This window comes from Moschus berezovskii, chromosome 2 (assembly GCF_049115385.1).
Source record: "Moschus berezovskii isolate FMDL1 chromosome 2, NW_MosBer_1.0, whole genome shotgun sequence".
Classification (NCBI taxonomy): domain Eukaryota; kingdom Metazoa; phylum Chordata; class Mammalia; order Artiodactyla; family Moschidae; genus Moschus; species Moschus berezovskii.
Genome location: NC_142461.1, coordinates 42,884,058 through 42,903,723, shown reverse-complemented (window position 1 = coordinate 42,903,723; position 19,666 = coordinate 42,884,058). Strand labels below are relative to the sequence as shown.

Genomic DNA, 19,666 nt, shown 5'->3' with positions numbered 1-19,666 from the left:
TATCACCCTCAAAAGAAACGCTGTACCTGTTACCAGTCATTCCCCATCCTCCTATGTTCCAGCCCCCTCCCCAGCATTGGGCAACGGCTAACCTATTTCATGTCTTTGTCTATCTGCCTGTTTGGATATTTCATGTAAAGGTGATCATCCACTGCATGGTCTTTTGTGACCGGCTTGTTTCTCCTAATACACCGTGTTCAAGGTTCATCGCAGATGTAACAGGTATCAGTACTTCTTTCCTTTTTATTGCTGAGTAATATTTCATGGGGTCGCAAAGAGTCACACACGACTGAGTGACTGAACTGAACTGAATATTTCATTGTATAGATAAATACCAAATTTTATTTACACATTCCTCAGTTGATTGACACATGGGTTGTTTCCACTTTGGGCTATTACAAATAATGCTGCTACGGATATTCATGTACAAATTTTGTATGAAAATACTTTCGTTTTCTGGATATATACTGAGGAGTGCAATCACTAGGTCATGTGGTAACTCTGTGTTTAACGTTTTGAAGAACTACAGAACTGTTCTTCAAAATAACTACACCTGTTTACATTTGTACTCAGAGTCCATTAAAGTTCTAATTTCTTCCCATCCTCACCATTTGTTATTATCTGTCTTTTTGCCATAGCCATTTTAGAAGGTTTGAAGTGGTGTCTTCTGATGGTTTGATTTGCATTTCCCTAATGGGGTCGCAGAGAGTCGGACATGACTGAGCGACTGAACTGAATGACTTAATAGATGTTTTTCTGGAACTCTCTTGCTTTCTCCATGATCCAGCGGATGTTGGCAATTTGATCTCTGGTTCCTCTGCCTTTTCTAAAACCTGCTTGAACAGCTGGAAGTTCACGGTTCACATATTGCTGAAGCCTAGCTTGGAGAATTTTGAGCATGACTTTACTAGCGTGTGAAATGAGTGTAATTGTGCGGTAGTTTGAGCATTCTTTGGCATTCCCTTTCTTTGGGACTGGAATGAAGACTGACCTTTTCCAGTCCTGTGGCCACTGCTGAGTTTTCCAAATTTGCTGGCATATTGAGTGCAGCACTTTCACAGCATCATCTTTCAGGATTTGAAATAGCTCAACTGGAATTCCATCACCTCCACTAGCTTTGTTCATAGTGATGCTCTCTAAGGCCCACTTGACTTCACATTCCAAGATGTCTTGTTCCAGGTGAGTGATCACGCCATCGTGATTATCTTGGTCATGAAGATCTTTTTTGTACAGTTCTTCTGTGTATTCTTGCCACTTCTTCTTAATATCTTCTGCTTCTGTTGGGTCCATACCATTTCTGTCCTTTATCTAGCCCATCTTTGCATGAAATGTTCCCTTGATATCTCTAATTTTCTAGAAGATATCTCTTGTTTTCCTATTTTCTTGTTTTCCTCTATTTCTTTGCATTGATCGCTGAGGAAGGCTTTCTTATCTCTCCTTGCTATTCTTTGGAACTCTGCATTCAGATGCTTATAACTGTGTGGATCACAATAAACTGTGGAAAATTCTGGAAAAGATGGGAATACCAGACCACCTGACCTGCCTCTTGAGAAACCTGTATGCAGGTCAGGAAGCAACAGTTAAAACTGGACATGGAATAACAGACTGGTTCCAAATAGGAAAAGGATTACATCAAGGTTGTATATTGTCACCCTGCTTATTTAACTTATATGCAGACTACATCATGAGGAACGCTGGGCTGGAAGAAGCACAAGCTGGAATCAAGATTGCTGGGAGAAATATCAATAACCTCAGATATGCAGATGACACCACCCTTATGGCAGAAAGTGAAGAGGAACTAAAGAACCTCTTGATGAAAGTGAAAGAGGAGAGTGAAAAGGTTGGCTTGAAGCTCAACATTCAGAAAACAAAGATCATGGCATCTGGTCCCATCACTTCATGGGAAATAGATGGGGAAACAGTTGAAACAGTGTCAGACTTTATTTTTCTGGGCTCCAAAATCACTGCGGATGGTGATTGCAGCCATGAAATTAAAAGACGCTTACTCCTTGGAAGGTAAGTTATGACCAACATAGATAGCATATTAAAAAGCAGAGACATTACTTTGCCAACAAAGTTCTGTCTAGTCAAGGCTATGGGTTTTCCCTTGGTCATGTATGGATGTGAGAGTTGGACTGTGAAGAAAGCTGAGCGTTGAAGAATTGATGCTTTTGAACTGTGGTGTTGGAGAAGACTCTTGAGAGTCCCTTGGACTGCCAGGAGATCCAACCAGTCCATTCTATAGGAGATCAATCCTGGGTGTTCATTGGAAGGACTGATGCTAAAGCTGAAACTCCAATACTTTGGCCACCTCATGCGACAAGTTGACTCACTTGAAAAGACTCTGATGCTGGGAGGGACTGGGGGTGGGAGGAGACGGGGACAACAGAGAATGAGATGGCTGGATGGCGTCACCGACTCAATGGACATGAGCTTGAGTGAACTCTGGAAGATGGTGATGGACAGGGAGGCCTGGCGTGCTGTGATTCATGGGGTCGCAAAGAGTAGGACACGACTGAGCGACTGAACTGAATGACTTAATATTCCTGAATAATTTTTTTCTTAGATTTACTGGAAAGTTGTATATGTTTTTAAGGGAATGTCTATTCACATCCCAGTCATTTAACTGTAAGAACTATTTTCAAATATGAGTGAATCTAAAGGGTTCAGTTCAGTTGAGTCGCTCAATCTTGTCCAACTCTTTGCAAACCCATGAACCACAGCACGCCAGGCCTCCCTTTCCATCACCAGCTCCTGGAGTCCAAAAAAACCCATGTCAATCGAGTCAATGATGCCATCCAACCATCTAATCCTCTGTTGTCCCCTTTCTTCCTGCCCTCAATCTTTCCCCGCATCAGGGTCTTTTCCAATGAGTCAGCTCTTCGCATCAGGTGGCGAAAGTATTTGAGTTTCAGCTTCAAAATCAGTCCTTCCAGTGAACACCCAGGACTGATCTCCTTTAGGATGGACTGGATGGATCTCCATGTAGTCCAGGGGACTCTCAAGAGTCTTCTCCAGCACCACAGTTCAGAAGCATCAATTCTTCGGCGCTCAGCTTTCTTTATACTCCAACTCTCACATACATACATGACCACAGGAAAAACCATAGCCTTGACTAGACGGACCCTTGTTGGCAAAGTAACGTCTCTGCTTTTTAATATGCTGTCTAGTTTGGTCATAACTTTCCTTCCAAGGAGTAAGCGTCTTTTAATTTCATGGCTGCAATCAGCATCAGCAGTGATTTTGGAGCCCAGAAATATAAAGTCAGCCACTGTGTCCACTGTTTCCCCATCTATCATCCATGAAGTGATGGGACCAGATGCCATGATATTAGTTTTCTGAATGTTGAGCTTTACTGTTAAGCTTTTAACTTTTTCACTCTCCTCTTTCACTTTCAAGAGGCTCTTTAGTTCTTCACTTTCTGCCATAAGGGTGGTGTCATCTGCCTATCTGAGGTTATTGATATTTCTCCCAGCAATCTTGATTTCAGCTTGTGCTTCTTTCAGCCCAACATTCCTCATGATGTACTCTGCATATAAGTTAAATAAGCAGGGTGACAATGTACAACCTTGATGTACTCCTTTTCCTATTTGGAACCAGTCTGTTGTTCCATGTCCAGTTCTAACTGTTGCTTCCTGATATAGGTTTCTCAAGAGGCAGGTCAGGTGGTCTGGTATTCCCATCTCTTTCAGAATTTTCCAGTTTGTTGTGATCCACATAGTCAAAGGCTTTGGCATAGTCAATAAAGCAGAATTAGATGTTTTTCTGGAACTCTCTTGCTTTTTCTGTTATCCAGTGGATGTTGGCAATTTGATCTCTGGTTCCTCTGCCTTTTCTAAAACCAGCTTGAACATCTGGAATTTCACAGTTCACGTAATTCTGAAGCCTGGCTTGTAGAATTTTAAGCATTACTTTACTAGCATGTTAAATTAGTACAATTGTGCAGTAGTTAGAGCATTCTTTGGTATTGCCTTTCTTTGGGGTTGGAATGAAGACTGACCTTTTCCAGTCCTATGGCCACTGCTGAGTTTTCCAAATTTGCTGGCATATTGAGTGCAGCACTTTCACAGCATATTCTTTTAGGATTTGAAATAGCTCAACTGGAATCACCTCCACCAGCTTTGTTTGTATGAAGCTTCCTAAGGCCCACTTGACTTCGCATTCCAGGATGTCTTGCTCTAGGTGAGTGTGAGTGATCACACCATCTTCATTATCTGGGTCGTGATGATCTTTTTTGTACAGTTCTTCTGTGTATTCTTGCCACCTCTTCTTTATAGCTTCTGCTTCTGTTAGGTCCATACCATTTCTGTTCTTTATTGAGCCCATCTTTGGATAAAATGTTCCCTTTGTATCTCTAATTTTCTTGAAGAGATCTCTAGTCTTTTCTGTTCTGTTGTTTTCCTCTATTTCTTTGCATTGATCTCTGAGGAAGGCTTTCTTATCTCTCCTTGCTATTCTTTGGAACTCTGCATTCAAATGGGTATATCTTTCCTTTTCTCCTTTGCTTTTGCTTCCCGTCTTTTCACAGCTATTTGTAAGGTCTCTTCAGACAGCCATTTTTCTTTTTCGTGTTTCTTTTTCTTGGGGATGGTCTTGATTCCTGTCTCCTGTACAATGTCTCTAACCTCCATGCATAGTTCATTAGGCACTCTATCGGATCTAGTCCCTTAAATATTTCTCACTTCCACTGTATAGTCATAAGGGATTTGATTTAGGTCATAGCTGAATGGCCTAGTGGTTTTCTCCACTTTCTTCAATTTCAGTCTGAATTTGGCAATAAGGAGTTCATGATCCGAGCCACAGTCAGCTCCTGGTCTTCTTTTTGCTGACTGTATAGAGCTTCTCCATCTTTGGCTGCAAAGAATAAAATCAATCTGATTTCAGTGTCAACTATCTGGTGATGTCCATGTGTAGAGTCTTCTCTTGTGTTGTTGGAAGAGGTTGTTTGCTATGACCAGTGAATTCTCTTGGCAGAACTCTATTAGCCTTTGCCCTGCTTCATTCCATACTCCAAGGCCAAATTTGCCTGTTATTCCAGGTGTTTCTTGATTTCCTACTTTTGCGTTCCAGTCCCCTATAATGAAAAGGACATCTCTTTGGGTGTTAGTTCTAGAAGGTCTTGTAGGTTTTCCTAGAACTGTTCAACTTAAGCTTCTTCAGCATTACTGGTCAGGGCATAGACTTGAATTACCGTGATATTGAATGGTTTGCCCTGGAAACAGAGATAATTCTGTTGTTTTTGAGATTGCATCCAAGTACTTCATTTCGACTCTCTTGTTGACCATGATGTCTACTCCATTTCTTCTAAGGGATTCCTGCCCACAGTAGTAGACATAATGGTCATCTGAGTTAAATTCACCCATTCCAGTCCATCTTAGTTCACTGATTCCTAGAATGTCGATGTTCACTCTTGTCATCTCCTGTTTGACCACTTCCAATTCGCCTTGATTCGTGGGCCTAACATTCCAGGTTCCTATGCAATATTGCTCTTTACAGCATCGAATCTTGCTTCTATCACTAGTCCCATTCACACTGGGTGTTGTTTTGCTTTGGCTCCATCCCTTCATTCTTTCTGGAGTTATATCTACACTGATCTCCAGTAGCATATTGGGCACCTACTGACCTAGGGAGTTCATCTTTCAGTGTCTATCTTTTCCTTTTCATGCTGTCCATGGGGTTCCCAAGGCAAGAATACTGAAGTGGTTTGCCATTCCTTTCTCCAGTGGACCACATTCTGTCAGACCTCTCCACAATGACCCGTCTGTCTTGGGTGGCCCCATACGGGAAGGCTTATCTAAAGGGTAAGGAATTGGAAAGTGAGGCCTGTGAGAATAAAAGAGGAAAGACTTGAGTTCCTATAAAGTTTCCTCCCTTTTTGTATAGTCTGATCTATTAAATGACTCTCAGAATTTATTTCTTACCCATACTGGATACAATCTAATAGTTTTTTAAATAACATAATTTTCTTCATTTTAAAACATTTTGTTTTTCTTTCTGAATGAGATCCTTTGTTAGAAGGACCAAGTTCCTATGTGATAAACAGGCATAGGTGGTCAGTTCTAGATACTAGGATAGAATTCAAGATGATAGATGTTTATATGATTCTCCAGGGGGAATCAGAAGATGAAAACAAAATCTTTGTCCCACGCCATTTCAGAAGCAAGAAAAGATCTGATCAGAAAACCAGCTCTGTTCATCACTCTGATCCTGATGTACTCAGCAGACAACTGTTCATTGTGGAACAGAAGGATGACTCCTTAAGTTGTGAAATATTTTATGGAGAAGAAATATCTGTTAGAACATTTCTTTCACAGCCATAGACTATGATGTGCTTTTTTGCTGTTTCTGCCTTTCCCATGTCTCCTCCAGAAGCAAGAGAGAAACCATTAGAATTCAAACAGATTCAGTACAATCTTCCAAGCCATTTCAAATGGAAGGAAAATTAAGTATGAATTAAAAAATCAAAAATGTTAAAGTTTTATTACAAAAAAATAAAGGAATATCAAAAAGAAATAAAGCAGGAGTCTTAACTCCTTGGCAATATTTCTGACCCTCAGTTACATTGGATACTTTTATGCTATAAGAAGAATTAATATCCAGGCCTTGAGGGTGTTGATGATTATTCTGATTGATAATTGTGATACTGTTTAAACCCAGTGGCTATCGACTGAGGTTGCCTTCTCTCAGTGTGTTAGCTAAATGCCTTCCCCTAGTTCCATCCCTTAGTTCTTATAGAATCATGTAATGAGATTATTATTTCTGCATGCTCAAAAGATGTAATGTTTAGTCACTTCAATTTTTTGTAGTATTAAATTTTATTTTCAAGTCTATTTTGGAATCTGTTTTCAAGGCTCTATTTTCTTCTTCTGTCTTCTATAAACTTTTCTCATAATTAATATTTACTCAGCATGTCCAGGTAAGAGGCAGAATAACCATTAATAGTGATCTTTATGAGAGTCTTTTTTTATTTTAATAATGTTATACTTAGCCAAATATATCCAAAATATTGTCATTTTGATATGTGTTACGGTTCCATTGTAGGCACAAGATATGTTTGTTGAAGCCCAAACTCCCAGAACCTCAGGTTGTGACCATATTTGCATACAGGCTCTTGAAAGAGGTCATTAGGTTAAAAATGAGGCCATTTGAGGGAGCTTTATCCTGTATGACTGGTGTGTGTACTCGGAGAGGAACCTGGAACACAGCTACACACAGCAGGGATATCATATGATGACAGGAAGATGATAGTCATCTACAGGCCAATAAGAGAGGCCCCAGAAGAACCCAACCTTGCTGACACCTTTATCTCAGACTTTTAACTTCCAGAACTGTGAGAAAATTAGTTTCTGTTGTTTAAGCCTTCTAGTCTATGGTACTTTACTATGACAGCCCCAGCAAATGAATATAATATATAATTAATAGAAAAATTATCAATTAAGTATTTTGTATTTTTTTTAAAAAAAACATGTTCTTGAACTAATATTGTTTATTTTTTGCTTACAGCACTTCTCAATTTGGACTAGGCACATTTCCAGTGCTCAGTAACCATATGTGACTAGTCGCTACTTCAGGGGTCAGAAAATATGTCCTATGAGAGTCTTAATGTTGGAGAAAATGTGAAATGAGAAGGCCAGGAAGCTAAAGAGAGGTTTAGTGGCAAAAGAGTAGGAAGACAGTTTCAGGGTTTTATTCTTTTTCCTTTTGAAATTAATATAACCACATTACAGAAAACTGGGGAAAAATAAAATAGAAGATACTCCCTTCCCCATAATCCATTCCTGTAACAACACCACCTTAATTATTTTTTAGCTTTTTATCCTATATATTGCCTAATTTTGCGTGTAAATTTGTTTTCTGCTTTTCTTTCATATGATATCATAGCCAAGTTTACACATTGCTATAGTTCTCATATCCATAATTTTTAAATGGCTGTGTAATACTCCATCATGTGGTGGCAATGGAATTTAATTAGTGTCCTTTACTATGACAGTGTTTAATTTGTGCAGAGAAAGTAGATTAAAAGTATAAAAGTAAAAAGAATCAGACCATGAAAATTTTAGGGAAGAATTTCTTCTAACTGTTCAAAGGTTGAGTAGATCATCAGGCATGAGCACAAAACACAAAGAAGCCTGAGCATAAATGATAAATAGGTTATTTTATAAGGGAGTAAAAAATTAAATTAACGTAGTACATTTAATTATATGCAAAGATGTAATGGCTCTTTATGGTAATTAGACATGAATAGTAAATGTTGACATAGGCAATCCCATAATATAATTAGGAATACCTTTACATGGCCAAAGAGAATTTTCAATTTTCCTCCTCTCTTAGTTTTCTTGTACTTGTAATCATTTTCGGTATCAAGTTTCACGCTAGTATTTGTCTTATCCAACTCTGCTGAATTGTATTTTCTTCAAAGTGAAACTTTTTGTATGTATTTATCAGAAATTATTATTTAACACTCACAGTGGGCAAAGCACTGTGTGATATTGGGTTGGCCAAAAAGTTCATTTGGGTTTTTCCATAGGATGCTATGCAAAACCCAAATGAACTTTTTGGCCAACCCAGTACAGTGTAAGAGACACAGATAATTGAGGTATATTCCTGATTTCAAGTGACCTTAGAGATGAAATCCTCATTTATTCCTTTACTCATTCATTCATTTATTTCTTGAGAGAGTAATAAAAAATAAGGCTAAAGAAGTGAGTTGAGGAAAGGCTGAGAAGAACCCTTTGTGTCAAGGTCAAGGGTTTGAACTTGATTTCAGAGACAGTATGGAGCAAACGGAGAACTTTGATCAAGATTTCAGTGCTCATACACATTTATAAATATTCTTAGCATGAATTCTCTGGGGGCTATATGGTGAATGGACTGGAACAGAAGAGAGTTGTGGTAAGACATCTAGTTAGCAGGAGACTGATGGAAACAAAGAGAGGAAACAGAGAAGAAATTTCTATGTTTGTAATATAGGAAATTGGGGATGTGCTGTGAAAGTGAAAGTTGCTCAGTCGTGTCCAACTCTTTGCGACCCCATGGACTATACAGTCCATGGTATTCTCCAGGCCAGAATACTGGAGCGGGTAGCCTTTCCCTTCTCCAGGGGATCTTCCCAACCCAGGGATCGAACCCAGGTCTCTCGTGTTTCAGGCGGATTCTTTAGCAGCTAAGCCACAAGGGAAGCCCCAAATGTGCTGTGGTAGACTACAAAGGAGGAGGGGAAAGGGCTCAGAGAAAGATAATAAATTCTTTTAGTAGAGTTTGTGGAGCATCTGGACACATTGGTGGAGATGTCTTGTTTTAGGTCCTAGTTTGAAAGGGAGCTGGGGAGAAAGAAGACCTTATGAACAGTAAAGAGGAAAAGACAGAAACATAGGCATGACAAGAGAACTTTCTCTGTGAGCAGTGAGAGGCTTTGACAAAGCTTCAGTTCAGTTCAGTTCAGTCGCTCAGTCGTGTCTGACTCTCTGAGACCCCATGAATCACAGCACGCCAGGCCTCCCTGTCCATCACTAACTCCCGGAGTTCACTCAAACTCATGTCCATAGAGTCGGTGATGCCATCCAGCCATCTCATTCTCAGTCGTCCCCTTCTCCTCCCGCCCCCAACCTTTCCCAGCATCAGAGTCTTTTCCAGTGAGTCAACTCATCGCATGAGGTGGCCAAAGTATTGTAGTTTCAGCTTTAGCATCAGTCCTTCCAATGAACACCCAGGATTGATCTCCTCTAGAATGGACTGGTTGGATCTCCGTGCAGTCCAAGGGACTCTCAAGAGTCTTCTCCAGCACCACAGTTCAAAAGCATCAATTCTTCGGCGATCAGCTTTCTTCACAGTCCAACTCTCACATCCATACATGACCATGGGAAATACCATAGCCTTGACTAGACAGACCTTGGTTGGCAAAGTAATGTCTCTGCTTTTTAATATGCTATCTAGGTTGGTCATAACTTTCCTTCCAAGGAGTAAGCGTCTTTTAATTTCATGGCTGCAATCAGCATCTGCAGTGATTTTGGAGCCCAAAAAAATAAAGTCTGACACTGTTTCCACTGTTTCCCCATCTTTACAGGGTAAGGTCTGAAAATGTACCACAGGAGTCCTCTGTGATTTTGGCTGTGCTGTGTGCTGTGTGTTTAGTCGCTCAGTCATGTCTGACTCTTTGAGACCCCACGGACTGTAGTCCGCCAGGCTCCTCTGTCTGGAGAATCCATGGGGATTCTCTAGGTAAGAATATTGGAGTGGGTTGCCATGCCCTCATCCAAGGGATCTTCCCATCCCAGGGATCAAACCCAGGTCTCCCACATTTCAGGTGGATTCTTTACCGACTGAGCCATCTGGGAAGCCTGTGATCTTTGCTGCTGCTGCTAAGTCGCCTCAGTCGTGTCCGACTCTGTGTGACCCCAGAGACGGCAGCCCACCAGGCTCCCCCATCCCTGGGATTCTCCAGGCAAGAACACTGGAGCAGGTTGCCATTTTCTTCTCCAGTGCATGAAAGTGAAAGTGGAGTTGCTCAGTCGTGTGCGACTCTTAGAGACTGAATGGACTACAGCCCACCAGGCTCCTCCGTCCATGGGATTTTCCAGGCAGGAGTACTAGGGGAGTCTATATAAGGAAGCTGTACATATAAACAATGGAATATTGCTCAGCTATAAAAAAGGAATGCATTTGAGTCAGTTCTAATGAGCTAGATGAACCTAGAGCCTTTATACTTAAACAGAGTGAAGTAAGTCAGAAAGAGAAAGACAAATACTGTATACAAACACATATATATGGAATTTAGAAAGATGATTCTGATAATCCTACATGCAGGACAACAAAGGAGACACAGATATGAAGAACAGACTTTTGGACTCAGTGGGAGAAGGAGAGCCTGGGATGATTTGAGAGAATAGCGTTGAAACATATACATATGTAAACCTGGTAACCAGTGTGAGTCTGATGCGTGAAGCAGGTCTCCCAAAGCCAGTGCTCTGGGACAACATAGAGGAATAGGGTGGGGAGGGAAGTGTGAGGGGATTTCAGGATGGGGAGAACACGTGTATTCCTGTGGCCGATTCATGTTGATGTATGGCAGAAACCGTCACAATATTGTAATTATCCTACAATTAAAATAAATTAGTTTAAAAAAAATTAAAATTAAAAAAAAAATTCCCTGAGGTAAAGCCTAGAGGTTAGAGCAGATGCTTATTGAGTGTTTTCTATATGCTGGAGGCTAGTGCACTTAAGCATATATTATCTCATTGAACTTTTTCTGATCCTGTGATGTCTTTTCCTTTTTTAAAATTTATTTTTAATTGGAAGATAATTGCTTTACAATATTGTGGTGGTTTCTGCCATACATCAGTATGAATCAGCTATAGATATACATATGTCCCCTTCCTCTGGAACCTCCCTCCCACCTCCCACCCCATCCCACACCTCTAGGTAGTTACAGAGCACTGGTTTGATAGTTATCTCCACTTGACAAAGGAGAAAGCAGGTTGGAGGGCTGAGTAACATGGAAGACCCCAGATAACTAGAGACTGCTGGGGATCCAAGCAGGCAGAGTCCACAGCTCTTGCAAGTCCTCACCACACTGAGGAGTGAGTTGGAGAACACGTGGGAGGTAAGGAAGCAATGAAAGCAGGATATGACGGGGTTGGGCCACAGAGGCTGGGGGAGCTGTTACCACCCCAGGCAACATGGGAGACACTCGCATGGCATTGATGTCCGAGACCTGGGGACAACCAAGCAAAGCAAGAGGAAAGAGAACTGATGACAAGAGGGACTGGGGAGGGCAGAGAATGGAGCATCAGCTTGGGTGATCTGCTGGTTGTTGTAGATAAATCTGAGGGTGATAAAGGGACTTTAAGGGAAATCGTGGCTGATGCATTCAAGTACCACAGGCCACTGAGAAGGAAGTGGTGTCCATGTCATTTGATAGCAGCACGAAATCTGGATTCACTGCCACGGAGAATGTAAATGAGGGCTGAAGAGGGAGAAGTACAATCAGTACTGAGCAGTTCCAAGACAGGGAAGTGAATTGGAGGTGGGTGTGGTCTGTAACTTTGTGGGCGTGGCCTATAACTTTATAGATGTGGTGGAGAGCCTAGGGAAATAGGTGTGAGTTCCTGGGAGTCCTGGAGACAGGAGAGGTCTGCAGTGAAGATGGAGAGGAGGTCTGTTCTCTCTTTGGTTTTGTTCTTTAAAGTCTGGAAGTAGCTGTCTAAGTAGTAGAAGCAGGAAAATGCTTGAACATTCTTCAGGCCCAGAGATGAGAATAATAGCTAATATTAATCAAAAATTTAGGACATTTTGGACCTTTTCTGCACACTTTACAACAAGCCTATGAAATTAGAACACCAGAAGGGCAACTGGGAGAAGTCACAGTTCCCATTTGTGAGGGCCACAAGTGAAGCAAAGGTTCAGTTAAGAGAAAAAATGTTTTGGGGAGAGTTTCAGTGAATTAAGAAATTGCTATTTTACAGTAAGAAGAAAAAGTTTAATGGATAGTCCAGAGGTCAGTACTTCCCATACTTCCTGGGGTTCTTTTTTTTTTTTTTTTGCCACATCACTTGGCATGCAGGATCTTAGCTCCACCACCAAAGGTTGAACCCATGCCCCCTGCAGTAACCGCACAGTCTTAACCACTGGACTGCCAGGAAAGTCCTAAAATATAGATTCTCATTCTGGAAATTCTGATTCAAAGTTTGTGTGGGTCCTGGAGTCCATTTTTAATAAAATCTTCATGGTTATAGAAGTTTGGAACACTACCAAGGGCTGTGATTGCCAGGGTTAAGAGTGAGATAGGTAGAAGAGGATGTCTGAAGTAAGGATGGGACGGGAGAGAGAGAAGAGAAAGAACCGGTACCTGAGTGAGCCTACAAGGCGGTGTAGGGGGTCCTCAGTTTACACCCTTTGTTCAGAGGAAAGGGGCTCCAAGTCTCCAATTTGGCAGAAGTCTGCAGAGTACTAAGAGTGGGTCCCTACCTCCAACCAGCACCAGTAGCCAGGTGGGGACCCCGACTCATGTCTTTCACAGATAACCTGAGAACCCACAGAACTCTGGGACCCTTTAATCCCTTTGACCTCAAGGCCAGGGTCACATTAGTGTAATTCAATTTTAGAAATAAAATATGTCTTCATCTGAATCACTGTCTCACCATCCCCACTCTCCCCACTCCCAAACAACTTACACCACTTGTGAACCTCTTAAATTCCTTGCTGAAGGATCAAGGGTTTAGCATTTGTTTATGGTCTTACCATATTTAAAATGTAAAAGCCAAGAAGAGAGGATGCATTGGAATTCCTTAACAGTACAGCGAAACCCATCAATTAACCAATGTAAGGCTCTTAGTGACCCAAGCTGACCATTTGAACAAAGAGATTATAGCCTATCAGAGGCCCTGGAGGGAGCCACCTCCCTTAAGGAGGTTTCAAACCTAAGTTTCATTTTTCTTTGTTTTACCGAGAAGGCCCAAGGCTGACCTGTTTGTATTCAGAATAGGAAAGCTAAATGGGAGTTCCATGCTGGGGTGTTTCTATGTTTTCAGAGATCATCCAGATGTGGCTTCTGGGGAACAGCTTACAAACGCTCAGAGGGCTGGGAGGTAGTAGAAAAGAGACAAGATTTTTTTTTTAAGTAATAAGAGAATAAGAGAATGATCTCAGGGTACTTCTAAGGCAGCTGCTGATAGGCTGTAGTTAGGAGTTATCAGCGGATCCCTTCAAAGTCTTGAAGCAGGAGGCCATGAAAAAAACATCCCAGGGAAAATACAGAGGAGAGTTTGAGAGGCCAAGTACTGATCCTCGTCAACTTTGATTGAAAAATTGTAGTGAATTTGAAGCATATGAGCAATGGTTGTTCTCAAAGGCTCCATAATTCAGCTAGTTCACTACAAATTCATTGAACCACCTCTGGTTTTGCTTCAAATCCCTGCCACCACCAAAACTGTTAGAGGCAATCAAATACACGGTTATAATTTACAGCTGCCGTATTGACAGGCGGGCAGATCTCTCCTCCCAGAGCATCATGGTATTGTCTCCAGTGGGCCTGAGCTTTTGAAAAATGCTATTGAGTGAAATCTATGTGTGCACGCGGATCTACAGGGATGATTTTAGAATGTACCCAAGCTCTAGGAATATGGCAATGTCTGAAACGATTTTTGCAATTCTTTAAAGCAATCATAGAATCTGATTTTAACCAGTATTCTGGCAAAAAGATACCAGCTATTATATTACTATTTTAAAGTATAATTTCACAAATGACTACTGCATTATTCTATACCCTGTGCAGTTCCTGTGTCAAATTTTAGTAATTGACAAAGAAAAAAAAAAGGCAGCCTCTTCAATGATTTGGGCTTCCCAAGTGGTGCTAGTAGTAAAGAACTTGCCTGCCATTCCAGGAGACATAAGAGACATGGGTTTCATCCCTGGATGGGGAAGATCCCCTGGAAGAAGGCATGACAGCCCACTCCAGTGTTCTTGCCTGGAGAATCTCTGTAGACAGAGGAGTCTGACGGGCAACAGTCCATACGGTCACAAAGAGTCGGATATGACTGAAGTGATTTACACACACTTATATGTTTTAATTGAGAAGTATTAAAGTGAGGTCTTATATTTGAATCCATTTGCTTTTTTAAAAAATATGTGTGAATGATTATGGCATACTTGTGGCATCAGTTCAGTTCAGTTCAATTCAGTCGCTCAGTCGTGTCCGACTCTCCGCGACCCCATGAATCACAGCACGCCAGGCCTCCCTGTCCATCACCAAGTGGCATAGTGTACACAAAAAATTCAAAATCAACTTTTTTTCAAAATGACAACTGTTAAAATTTGCCTTTCTTCAATACTTAGCAGTCAAAATCAAATTTTTCATTATAGATCTACTAGTTACAGATGGCTTGAATAGTAACTTCCTAAAAGGGCAGTGTTCAAAGTAGACAATGCCAAAGCTTTGGGAGGTTGGAAGTTACAGTATATTTATAACTTGTGTATATTTAATAATTTATCTCCTTCCATTTTAGCCATTTCTGCTCCTTATCTTCACCATATCTATGTACTGTTTTAGGTTAATACTCTCATCTGGCATTAATGCCAGTATTCCCACCTTCATTGCTTACGCTTTAGCTTCACTTCCTTTTCATTTTGACTCTAGATTCCCAGCAAAGAAGTCCAAGATGGATCAGCATATTTTAGAAAGGGAGGGAAATAAGTGAACCTGTTTCTGGAAGTTTCAGACTATCTACCAATTCCTGTTCAGGGGAGGTCTGCCTTTGATTTTAGGAAAGGGATGAATAACAGGTCCCTCAAGAAATAATAGGAACAAAAGAGGATAAAATCAACTACGTTTCCTTCTACCCTCTTTGTTAATCATCCTTTACCTTCTGCTTGTCTTTCTTTTTATTTTAAAGTTGTTTGTTCTGGGGGATTTCCCTGGGAGTCAGTGGTTAGGAATCTGTGCTTCCACTTTAGGGGGCACAGGTTCAATCCCTGGATGAGAAAGTAAGATCTCCCAAGATGTGAGGTCAAAAAAAAAATAAAGAAAGAAAGAAACATGCAATTACCATAAGACCCAGCAATTGCATTCTTGGACATTTATTGCAGAGAAATGAAAACTTATGGGACTTCCCTGGCCAACCAGTGGTTAAGTCTCTGCTTCTATTAAGACTCTGCTTCTACTGCAGGGGGCACAGGTTCCCAAATACCTCTCAGCTTGGCCAAAAAGCAAACAAACCACCCCTCTCTCCCTCCCGAAGAAAAAACTGTTTATTTTGAAATAATTTTAAACTTACAGGAAAGTAAACCTTATTTGAACTTTAAAAGTTTTTCCATGTTCTTTTTCTGTTTCAAGGTCCAGTCCAGGTCCAGTCCAGGATTCCACATTGCATTAGTTCTTACGTCTCCTTGGTTTCCCATGTTCTGCATAGTTCCTTAGTCTTTCGTTGTCTTTCATGACCTAGATACCTTGAAAAGTATTCATCCATTATTTTGTAGAACATCCCTCAGTTTGGGTTTGTCTGATGATTATCATGATTAAACTCAAGTTATGTATTTTTGGCCAGAATACTACAGAAGTGACGTGCCCTTCTCAGGGGATCCATGATGTCAAAATGTCTTATAATTAATGATGTTCATGTTAATCAGATCATTAAGGTGGTATCTGCTGGATTTCTAACTGCAAAGTTACTATTTTTCCCTATATAATTAACACATCCCTCAGGGATATATTTTCAGTTCAGTTCAGTTCAGTCACTCAGTCGTGTCCGACTCTTTGCGACCCCATGAATCACAGCACACCAGGCCTCCCTGTCCACCACCAACTCCCGGAGTTCACCCAAATTCATGTCCATCGAGTCGGTGATGCCATCCAGCCATCTCATCCTCTGTCGTCCCCTTCTCCTCCTGCCCCCAACCCCTCCCAGCATCAGACTCTTTTCCAGTGAGTCAGCTTGTCACATGAGGTGGCCAAAGTATTGGAGTTTCAGCTTTAACATCAGTCCTTCCAATGAACACCCAGGATTGATCTCCTTGAGAATGGACTGGTTGGCTCTCCTTGCAGTCCAAGGGACTCTCAAGAGTCTTCTCCAGCACCACAGTTCAAAAGCATCAATTCTTCGGTGCTCGAGACTATGCAAATATTCTATTTCTCCTCATACTTTCAGTTCAGTTCAGCTGACCCACTAATTTTGGCATCCATCCATGATTCCCATCAGTAACAACTGTTACTTGGTATTCCAGTATTGTTTTTACTTAATTCTTTCCTTCTACATTCACTAGTTAGAATTCCTTTCTAATGAAGAGCTATCCTCTCTCCTACTACTAATTTATTTATTCAGTTATTTATATCATTATAGATTCATGAATATTTGTTTTACCTAGTCCTGTTATACTTTTGTTTCTCAGATTATTCTACCTTTGACTATTGGGAACTCTTTTGGGTAGCTCTTATTCCCTTTCTATTAGTCCAAGCTTTTCTGAGAACTAACTTTCTTTTTGGTTCTATAAGAAGCTCTAGAATTATTTCATATTTACCTTGCCATACCCCAAGAATAAACCACTTTCCCTTGGAGGCTTGATTCCTTTTATTATGGAATCCTACTCAAAAACCAAGATCTGGGCTCTAGGAGTACTCATTGCTGTAATTTGAGTAGACAGAACTTGGAAATAAATAGATATTAGATAGGTAAATGAATGAATAAATAAATAAGTCTATATACATACTTGACTACAGATACCTCTATATTTATTTCCAAGTCTGTGTATACATTTTAAAAATGTGTTTATCCTGATACCTCCAGTCCTAATACAACACCACAGTGTTCACTGTCACCTTCCCCCATGCTTACATACATTTTCATGCTGTGAAAGGCTGGCTTTCATTTTCTATAATGTATTTAATTCTTTGTTCAACTCTAATAAACACATAAAGTTGTTTCATAATTGCTAACCCTGAAGGCTCTTGAGAGTCCCTTAGACTGCAAGGAGATCCAGCCAGTCCATTCTAAAGGAGATCAGTCCTGGGTGTTCATTGGAAGGACTGATGCTGAAGCTGAAACTCCAGTACTTTGGCCACCTCATGCAACAAGCTGACTCACTGGAAAACACTCTGATGCTGGGATGGATTGGGAGCAGAAGGGGACGACAGAGAATGAGATGGCTGGATGGCATCACCGACTAAATGGACATGGGTTTGGGTGGACTCCCCGAGTTGGTGATGGACCAGGAGGCCTGGCGTGCTGTGGTTCATGGGGTTGCAAAGAGTCGGACACTAATGAGCGACTGAACTGAACTGAACCCTTGTAAAAAAGCTGGCTTAAAACTCAACATTCCAAAAACTAAGATCACGGCATGTAGTCCCACACTTCATGTCAAATAGATGGGAAAAAATGGAAACAGTAACAAACTTTCAATTTCATGGCTGCAGTCACCATCTGCAGTGATTTTGGAGCCCCCAAAAATAAAGCCTGACACTGTTTCTACTGTTTTTCCATCTATTTCCCATGAAATGATGGGACCAGATGCCATGATCTTAGTTTTCTGAATGTTGAACTTTAAGCCAATTTTTTCACTCTCCTCTTTCACTTTCATCAAGAGGATTTTGAGTTCCTCTTCACTTTCTGCCATAAGGGTGGTGTCTTCTGCATATCTGAGGTTATTGATATTTCTCCCGGCAATCTTGATTCCAGCTTGTGCTTCTTCCAGCCCAACGTTCCTCATGATGTACTCTGCATATAAGTTAAATAAACAGGGTGACAATATACAGCCTGACGTACTCCTTTTCCTATTTGGAACCAGTCTGTTGTTCCATGTCCAGTTCTAACTGTTGCTTCCTGACCTGCATACAGGTTTCTCAAGAGGCAGGTCACGTGGCCCGGTATTCGCATCTCTTTCAGAATTTTCCACAGTTTATTGTGATCCACACAGTCAAAGGCTTTGACATAGTCAATGAAGCAGAAATAGGTGTTTTTCTGGAACTCTCTTGCTTTCTCCATGATCCAGCGGATGTTGGCAATTTGATCTCTGGTTCCTCTGCCTTTTCTAAGACCAGTTTGAACATCTGGAAGTTCACGGTTCACATATTGCTGAAGCCTGGCTTGGAGAATTTTGAGCATGACTTTACTAGCGTGTGAGATGAGTGCAATTTTGTGGTAGTTTGAGCATTCTTTGGCATTGTCTTTCTTTGGGATTAGAGTGAAAACTGACCTTTTCCAGTCCTGTGGCCACTGCTGAGTTTTCCAAATTTGCTGGCATATTGAGTGTAGCACTAAAGGTGAACGCCAAAGAACTGATGATTTTTGAATTGTGGTTTTAGAGAAGACTCTTGAGAGTCCCTTGGACTTCAAGGAGATCCAACCAGTCCATTCTAAAGGAGATCAATCCTGGGTGTTCATTGGAAGGACTGATGCTAAAGCTGAAGCTCCAATACTTTGGCCACCTCATGTGAAGAGCTGACTCATTGGAAAAGATTCTGATGCTGGGAGGGATTGGGGGCAGGAGGAGAAGGGGATGACAGAGAATGAGATGGCTGATGGCATCACCGACTCGGTGGACATAAGTTTGAGTAAACTCCGAAAGTTGGTGAATGTCAGGGAGGCCTGGCATGCTGCGATTCATGGGGTTGCAAAGAGTCGGACACGACTGAGCGACTGAACTGAACTGAACAAACTTTTATCTTCTTGGGCTCCAAAATCACTGTGGGCAGTGACTGTAGCCATGAAATTAAAAGATGCTTTCTCTTTGAAGAAAAAACTATGGCAGACCTAGACAGCATATTAACATCACTTTGTCAACAAAGGTCTGTCTGGTCAAAGCTATGGTTTTTCCAGTGGTCATGTATGAATGTGAGAGGTGAACCATAAAGGACTGAAACTGAAGCTCTAATACTTTGGCCAGCTGATGCCAAGAACCAATTTATTGGAAAAGACCCTGATGCTTTGAAAGATGGAAGGCCAGAAAAGAAGGGTCAAAGAGGATGAGATGGTTGGATGGCATCATTGACTCAATATACATGGGTTTGGGAATACTCCAGGGGACAGTGAAGGACAGGGAAGCCATGAAGTATGCTGTAGTCCACGAAGTAGTAAAGAGTCATGCACGACTGAGCGACTGAACAACAGCAGTCCCTGTACTAATCAGAGTACAGTGTTTATGTACAATTTTTCACCATATACATGTATCTTTTTTTTCAAAT

The 19,666-nt window shown here is 41.1% G+C and overlaps 1 protein-coding gene across 1 annotated transcript in view; it reads left to right on the top strand.

Moving 5' to 3' along the window:
- Positions 1–19,666, top strand: part of PARD3B (par-3 family cell polarity regulator beta) — a 1,186,757-nt gene that overhangs the window by 924,241 nt on the left and 242,850 nt on the right. The gene's annotated exons all lie outside the window — the stretch shown is intronic.